Genomic DNA, 9,034 nt, shown 5'->3' with positions numbered 1-9,034 from the left:
CCACAGGACTAGCGCTGCCGACAGTGATAGGAGGAGCTATCAGTGGGTTCCTGTGTCCAGATAGGGTGACACGGGGGTTGGCTGTGGGTTGGGGAGGAGCACTGGAGACACTGGTGACACAACACACCAGATATGCTTGGGGATCATGTGTGCTGGCCCATTTGTATTATGAGCTTCATCAGTTTATGTATCATGGATCCGTAGGATTGGGCTGCGGAGTGACATTGCTGCAGGTATGGGCCTATGAGCATCTGCCGGTTACTCGACCGATACACTTCAGGGGTAGGGGTCATGGATGCAGTTTTGTTCATCTGTATGATATGATCACATCGCAGCCGCGGATTGGCAGGCTAGAGTACTGGTGGCGGGTGATAGACGATATCGATGTGGTCATATGGAGACCATATATGGGCTGCGAGCAGTGGGAGGATGACCCAGTTGAGCTGCCCTACACCTTCCGAAGCAGGTACTTGATTGGGCGGACGCTCTATGTACTAGAGAGACAGCTTGTGGACAGGGTTGGCCGATAGTTTGGCCAGATTCAGAGGATGCCCTGGGGCTCAGGCATGTATGCCCATACAGTTAGAGATCAGGCACAGTTTGGGCCATTGCTGTCATATGATCAGGCAGTGACACAGTTGGTAGAGATGATGCCCCTATACTGGGACATGTGGCCAGAGATCGAGGACACCGGCATGGATGCCGAGTACACAGCTTACTGGGCAGAGCATCCATTCCTACAATTGACAGATCCAGGAGAGACATTGGAGGGAGATGGGGGTGGAGATGATGATGATGGTGGAGGTGATGGGGGCAGAGGCCGACGGAGGAGGAGGGGAGTAGTTGGAGAGAGGCGGGTTGCACCTCGGAGGGAGGGTGGTGAGGAGAGGCAGTCTCGGGTGGTGAGGGGTCGCAGTGGATTGCCTTTACAGGTGCCAGCAGCACAGGGTCCTAGGCAAGTACAGATACAGGGACAGGGACAGAGATAGGTACCAGTACAGGCACCAGTACAGGTACAGGTATAGGCACAGGGGCAGGCACCCGCAGAGGGGGAGCCACAGGCAGAGGCAGAGGGGACTGACCCAGTGGAAGATGAGCTTCTAGAGATGAGGGAGATCTGCCAGGGCTAGGCAGATGAGATCCAGGAGCTGGAGAGGGAGAGGGATCGGCTCAGGATGAGGCTCAGAGATACTGAGCGAGAGCAAGATCAGGCTATCCAGCGCTATACAGAGGCTGAGACAGCACTGAGGGCCGGGAGACAGGCAGCGGAGGATACAGAGGCAGGATATGCTTATGTCCTGTGGGCAGGGGAGGAGATAGCCTACTGAAGAGACCTCTACTATAGTGCAGTGCCAACAGATCAGCGGGCGAGGAGCTTCCATAGACCATCGCGTATAGCGACAGCTACGGGAGGGAGCCGGAGGAGACAGACATCGAGTGGTAGGGTTATGGGTCCTCCGCCACCACCAGATAGAGGGGACAGGCAAGATGATCCTGGGGCGGATCCTTCAGGGGCTCAGATTCCGTCGAGGCCAGGCGGCTCCGAGGGAGGGAGTTCATCATAGCCATAAAGGGCTCTCTTTGTATCAGTTTTGTACCATTTTTGTATTGTAGACACCTGCGGGTGCTTTTTGGTAGCCATATGATTTTGACATCATTGTATCATGACACTTTATTTATATATATGAGATGATTCATTTTTGCGGCAGCTATATGCATGCGTACCTATGTGGTGAGATGTTCTTATGTGATGTTTGTTTCGATGTTATGGATGCAAATATGTATATGATGAAATGCAATATTTTTGTTCTTTTATGTTTTAAAATGTTATGCCAATGCAATTGTAAATGTATGTAATGCAAATGAATATGATAATGCAAATGTAAATTGTGCTAACAGGTGTTGTGTTCAGGATGTGATGCGATTGTGATATCTATATGTATGTATGAAGTGCTTATATGTGGTAATGCAGGTGTAACTATATGACATGCAAATGTTTTTGGTGTGTCATTATACTCAGTCATGTGATAGCAGGCTACGCGGACTCGAGAAGGACGATGGAAGTCAATCAAGAAAGGGGGATGGAAGACAGAAGATATGAAAGTGAAAGAGCTTCTTGTGCGTTATCATCATTGAGCTTTATTATGGCAAAATAGGTTATGACAATCGAGACATATGTTCGACCCAGAAAGTCATTGTACCCGTTTGCATGGAGATAAGACAGTCACAAACAAGGAATGCCCCATTTCACACTAGACTCACAGTGTCCTCATATCCTTGGATAAGTCATAGCATTACTAAGAGACAATCCACAGACAACAAATACAAATAGGTGACGATACCCCATCCTCGCCTTTCTAGTCAAAGACATCCTGGAGATAGAATCTCTAGTCAAAGACATCCCGGAAAAGCTAAAAGACATGTCACCAAAAGATAAAATCAAAAGAAAACCAAGACTCGACACCAACATCCACTATAGTCCTCAAGTTTAGTGTCTCTTGTCACTTGTATAAGTCTTATTTGATTGTGGTCACAATGTTTACTTTCACAGAAAGGATATAAACCACTGAACCATAATGTTGTCTGAGTCTACTGAAAGATTTGATTTGTTGAAGCCCATTGTTGCTGCTGTGTCTCATCTGAAACTGACTGAATCCATGAAACTGATACCTTATTACGGAGAAGATGAAACTTTATTGCGGATCTGTGATGCAAGTGTTGCTTTATTGCGGATTGTGCGCGGATAGACTGAAGGAAGCTGGAAGAAACTGTACTCCTCGAAGCATGTGATGTTCTCAGTTCCACACCCACCACTAGACGTAGGATTTTGCCTTAGCCACAGATAGGATCTGATTTATTATGGATGGAAAGGGAGGTTTATTATGAATGGCTAACCAATCTTGGGTAGATCAATGACAAGCCATGATGGGAATGTGTAAGTTTATTATGAACGAATAGGTTGTGAGTGTGTGCAAAGTGAAAGGATGAAAGCGAATCCTGAAGGAGGGAGGAGCAATGTCTCTACGCATGGCGCTGGTGACCCAGTTTTCACCATGGTACTTGCCCAGGGCACCACCAAAGTGGTTTTCACCGTTGGACGAAATTATTTCTCTTTACTTTTTTCGATTTTTCAATGTTTTTTTTGTGTCACAAGGCGCCTGTTTGCCGGGTTTTCACCAAGTAACAATTTTTTTGTTTTATAATTTTTTTGTATTTTTGAAATTTTTGATGATTTTTTTTTGAATTTTTGAATTAGGATATTCCGAAGAGCTATGTGTAGAACCTGCGAAGGTGCATGTTGTTGATAGGATCCTCCAAAGGTTCACCTTCTGTAGTTGAGAGCTGATATGCCCCAGATCCATATGCTTCTGTAATGACGTAAGGACCAAGCCAATTTGGTTCGAACTTGCCCTTCTTCTCTTTGTCTTGCTGATTTTTGGGATTTTTTCTAAGAACCAAGTCACCTACCTCAAATGTGTGAGGCTTTACCTTGTGATTGTAGTTGCATTGTTCCTTGACTGAATGATGTGTAGCTTGATTGAATGTCTTCCTCAATGAAGAAACTGAGATAGAATTACTAGTGTGTGGACTACATAGGCCCGTATGTGTGTCACCTAAAGAAGTTTGGGCATCCCTGATAACAAAGTCCCTTGAGGAAGCTCCATTAAAGGTCCATGATGTATCGCCAGAAGGGAAAGGATGTGTGAAACAAGTGGATGAGTGATGAAGGCTTATGATTGCGAAAAGAAGTGAAAGTAGGATAGCATGATGGAGACTTAGGATCAACAAGTAATCTTTTTGACTTGCAATTGTAGAATTTTTGCCCCCAGTTATTTTGATATTAGGGGAGATCAACTCTTGCTCTTTTTCTTTCATTGGATTTTTATCCTTGACCTTGATTTTTGTAGAGTCCAATAGCTTTTGATTTTGATTTGGACTAAAGGACTTTTCTTTATTATTGACTTTTAGATTTTTCTTTTCAAAGCTTGATTTTTGATCCCCAATGAGTAAGGGCTTTTGTAATTCTTGTTGATCCAAGTCTGGGAGCGGAGTGGAAATGGAATGAGTGGATGAAATGGTAAGGCTATGTGAGTTATCAAGAGGGTTGGCGATAGACTCAATAGATTCTTTGTTGGAACCAGTCTTAGGACTATTGATATCAAGAGTTGCTTGCACCGCTAGAGGAGATTTGCATTCGGACTTAGTAGCCACAACACTAGGTGGTTCACACCCAATTCCTTGGTCTTGCATATTGCTTGTAGGTTGTTCCTGTTGACAGAATACCTTAGGAGATAATGGGAGTTGGTCAACATGAAATATATACTCACCACATCCTAGGTCTTTAATCTTGAATTTTTCTTTGAGCTCTGTTTGTTTGGATGTAGAAGCTTTTAAGGATTCAGGATCCACATATGTTGATGAAGGAATAGCCTCTCGATTGGCTGGAATTGTTATTTCTGATCTAGGTCGCAAATTGTTGCAATATATGAATGGATTTGGGTCAGCTTTGACAGTCACTTCAACTCCATTGTGTGGAAACTTGATACATCGATGATATGTAGATGGTACTACGTTCATCTCATGAATCCATGGACGTCCTAGCAATATGTTGTATGTGAGCTCTAGATCAAGGACTTGACAAACCACATCCTTTGTAACTGGCCCAACTCTGAGAGGTAAAGTTATTGTGCCCTTGGATGAATGCTCTTCATCATCATATGCCTTGATGGTAATTTTGTTTGTAGAATTCACAGCTTTGTCGGAATATCCCAATTGTTTAATAGTGCTCAATGTACAAATGTTTAGACCTGCTCCTCCATCTATCAGGACTCGTTTGATTCTATGTTTGTGTATGAAGGCTTCAATGTGTAATGGTGCATTATGTGGCTGACTTACAGATGTGTCATCGGCTTCTGTGAATGTAAGGGAGTGTGGAATGGAAAGGTATCCCACCATGGCTTGAAACTGGTCCACGTTCAGATTAGTAGGAACGACAATGTCTCTCAATATTTTGTCGAGAATAGCTTTACGTGTGGGGGATATGCGTAGGAGCTCAAGAATGGAGATGAGCGTGGGTGTCTTCCCTAACTGTTCTACAAGATCATACTCAGGTTTGGTTGATGAGGAAGCGGTGTTTTTAGCTGGAGCACCTTGCAAAGTGAATTTACCTCGACGGGTTGTAACATGACATTCAGAGGTAGGTTCAGAAGAAGATCCAACACCTTTTAGGATGATCTTGGGTCTTTGGGTAGAATTCTCAAGGTTTTTGTCCTTGATAATAATGGTAGAGACGTAATTGTCCATTGAGATGTGATTGATAGTTGAATCATAGTTATAAGATGCTCTGGTATAGTTGGTTTGGTCATCTGTGACTTTAGCTTTTCCTTTGTCATGTTTTGGGAATGGTTCCTTAAACATCTCATGTTCTTGATTGGATGAGTGTCCTTCAATCTCAATGTCACCTCTGTCAATGAGATCTTGTATTATGTTCTTCAGTCGATGACAATTTCCTGTCTTATGACCCTTGCTCTTATGAAATTCACAATACTCATCATCATTCCACCAATTTGGTTTGACCTTTGGTTCATATGGCAGGAAATCTGGAATTGTGATCACCTTGTTTGCCACTAGCTTCTTGAAGACCGACTCAAGTGGTTCTCCCAATGGAGTGTACTTCCTTCGTGATCTGGAAGTTGTTTGAGTATTCACTTGATTGTTTGTAGAACTTGATCCAGAAAAAATGAATTTGGGTCGCACTGTGTTGGCATCAACAACACCATCATTGACTGTGTTCTTGTTTTTATTCCAAAATCTTGGCTTGTCTTTTCCTTTAAAGTCATATTTGTTTTCCTTGAATATCTTAATAACTCCTTGTTCAATTAGGACCTTTTCTGTCGCTAAGCCTTTTTCAATGACGTCCTTGAAGGTGGACAAACAAGCTTTCCTTACATCATAGCCAATGTCTTTGTTAACATTTTGTGTGAACATTTCTACCATTTGTTTTTGTGGAATTTCACAAGAGCATCTGCTGGCTAGATTTCTCCATCTTTGTAAAAATGATGCAAAAGATTCTCCCTCTTTTTGCTTGGTGTTGCACAAAGTAGTGACTGATATGTCTGTCTCTATGTTGTAGGAGAAATGTTGAATAAATGCCTCTGCTAGATCACCCCATGACTTAATACCAGGTGGGAGTTGGGAGAACCATTCCATAACTTGATCACCTAGGCTTTGTGGGAATAATCTCATCAAATATGTCTCTTCTGCTGCTACCTCAATGCAAGCTGTGAAAAACTGTCTTATGTGTGCCTTAGGATCCCCTTTTCCTCTATACTTATCAAATTTAGGCGTCACAAAGTGTGTAGGAAAAGGAGGCATTGGAATGCTCTTGTCAAATGGATAAGGACATATGTCTCTCATTGTGTATGTTGGCTTCGGTGTATTTATGTCCTCCATTTTCTTTTGTAAGTCCCTGATTTGTTGCTCCAAATTGTTCTTAGGTGGAGATCGACTTCTTGGCCCATACCTAATGCTTGAGGCACCAATTGGAGGAGGAGCATGTTGCATATATGGATGATATTGATCATACACATGTTCATATGGAGGAGGTCTATAGTGATGCTGCATAATTGGTATAGATTCATATTGGGGAACACCATATCTATTTTGTGCATGTATACCATATTCTACAAGCATGTCATGTTCTAATGTGTTGCCCCCAAATTTGACATGAGGTTTCCTTGTGTCCAAATTTTGAGCATTCCTTTGAATATCCTGTTGCTTTGGTGGTTGATCCTTAGCATTAGTATGTGATTGAGCATATCTGTCTGCATAAGACTTCCATAATGGTCTACGAAGGTGAGTATCATATGCTTGACCATGTGTATGTGGGACCTCTGGTTTTTGAAGCAAAGTTGATGGTGATTCAGGTACCATGTGTGGTCCTCTATTTCCTCCACTATTAGGTCTCCTTTGATCCATATTGGAGTGAGGTTGTTGCAAAGGTCTATGTTCCATTATTTGAGACATGTCAAAATCATGAGGTATCTTGGCTCCACTTTGTGCCATCATTTGTAAGAAGTATTGTCTATCCCTCCTCATGATTTCCTCAACCAATCGATTGAAATGGGGATTCATAATGGATTTTTCCACATCTGCTGAATGTACTGAAAAGTTGTCCATATTGTCATTATGTGTAGCATTGTTGTTTATAGTGTCCATGTTCTCAACATTTGGAATGTTTATATAGGCATCCATGTCAGGTAATGTAGCATGATCAGAATTGAAAAAGATCTCATTGTCATACCCATAAGAACTCATGTTTGCTTACTCTTGAGCCTCTTTAGTTTCTCTCCTAGATTTTTTAAGACGGGTTTCAACCATGAACTAGGTATTGACCAAGATGTGTGAGACTAGATGAAAAATGGAAAGAGTATGGAAGACCAAGAGTTGGATGAAATGTAAATGAATCTGAAGTGTACTTGCAATGTCCAAAGTGTAAGACCAAGTATGTATGTAGTAGAGTAGGTGTGGCTTCCAAAGAGAGGATAGTTTCTCTTGATGAGGTAAGTTGACCTTGACTCTAAGTAAGACCAAATGAGACCCAAAGGTAAGAAACCTTGATGAGGGACCACTTAGCAAAGTGTTGTTGTATGTAGTGTGTTGACAAAGTATGATGAGGACAAGCAAGTGACCTTTTGACTCAAGTTTAGACAATTGTGAATGTAATGAGAGATGTAAAGCAATGATGGACTTTGTGAGACCCAAAGACAGGTTGACTGTTAAATGAAACCCTAGAGAAATGACCTAGGAAGCTCAAGAATTCCGAAATTGACTGTGTTTGTTTGTTGGACTGTAACAGTTTTTCAATTCTAGACATAGACGCGCCTGTATACTTCACAGACGCGGTTTCCTGACGCAGACGCGGCTTTGTTTAACACAGACGCGTTTCTGAGATTTTTGCAAAGTGTAATGTTGATTGTTGGAACACAGACGCGATTATGCCCTTCACAGACGTGTTTCTGTAAAATTTGTGCAATTTTTTCCAATCTGTGAAGTCGTTTTGTTGTGACCAAATTTGACTGTTTGACTATTTTTCGTGACAAGAGGACACAGTGTTGATGAAGACCCAATGTTTGCAAGTGTCTAGACTCAAAATGACTCCAAGAAAAGTGTGTTGTTTGATGTAAAAAATGTTTTTGCATACACTTGAAGACACAAAAGACACAATGTTTTGCTGTTTGGTCTTGAATGTTTTGAATGTTTAACATAAGTCAAGCACAATTCTTATGGCTGGCCAAGACAATAGTTGTTGATCCCACATGGGGTTTTACCCCCGAGGCTACGCTATTCAGAGCGGATACTTAGATGCTTGACCTCACTGGCTCCACCCTCGACACTCACTTCTTAGGTCAGCCAAGCATCAGTCCCCACGAAAACTCCCCGTGGCGAACTTTGTATCTCTACTAAGAACTGTATGTGTGTGGGCCGCTACTAGAGGTCCGACCTCCTGCCCCAACAACTAGAAGGATTTGGGCTTCTAAAACAAAAAAGTGCTAGTAAGGGCATCCGCTCATGTGGCTATACATGCGACACTTTCAGCTCTGTAAATACAGAAGGCTCCCAGCCAGTAGGGGTTACGCCCTACAACTGATCAAATAAATTTGATCAAACGGGTTTATGGGGAGACATAGTGTCGGTATGAACTAATCAGCACACGTTATTCATAGTTTTCACCATGAATACATTTGTTTATAGTGGTTCGGAAGAGGTGGGTTTTCCTCGCTACCACTTGGGTCGTTCTCTTCTCACTAGTAGTCCTAATGACCACACGGGAAGACAGACCCTCTAAAGATTAAACAAAAAGAGCCTATTGCTCAAGACACAAAAGACAATGATTCAATTTTAGTGCACCAATTGAAATGTTTGCTAGTCTATGAAAACAAGGCACACAACAAAAATCCAAAAACCCTTGCCAAGGTCCTGCAACAAAAAGTTGTTAGTAGTTTGGATTGTTTCAAATAATCACCCCTTCCTG

Source organism: Cryptomeria japonica, chromosome 2, assembly GCF_030272615.1.
Source record: "Cryptomeria japonica chromosome 2, Sugi_1.0, whole genome shotgun sequence".
Taxonomy (NCBI): domain Eukaryota; kingdom Viridiplantae; phylum Streptophyta; class Pinopsida; order Cupressales; family Cupressaceae; genus Cryptomeria; species Cryptomeria japonica.
Note: the sequence above shows the minus strand (reverse complement) of the source record.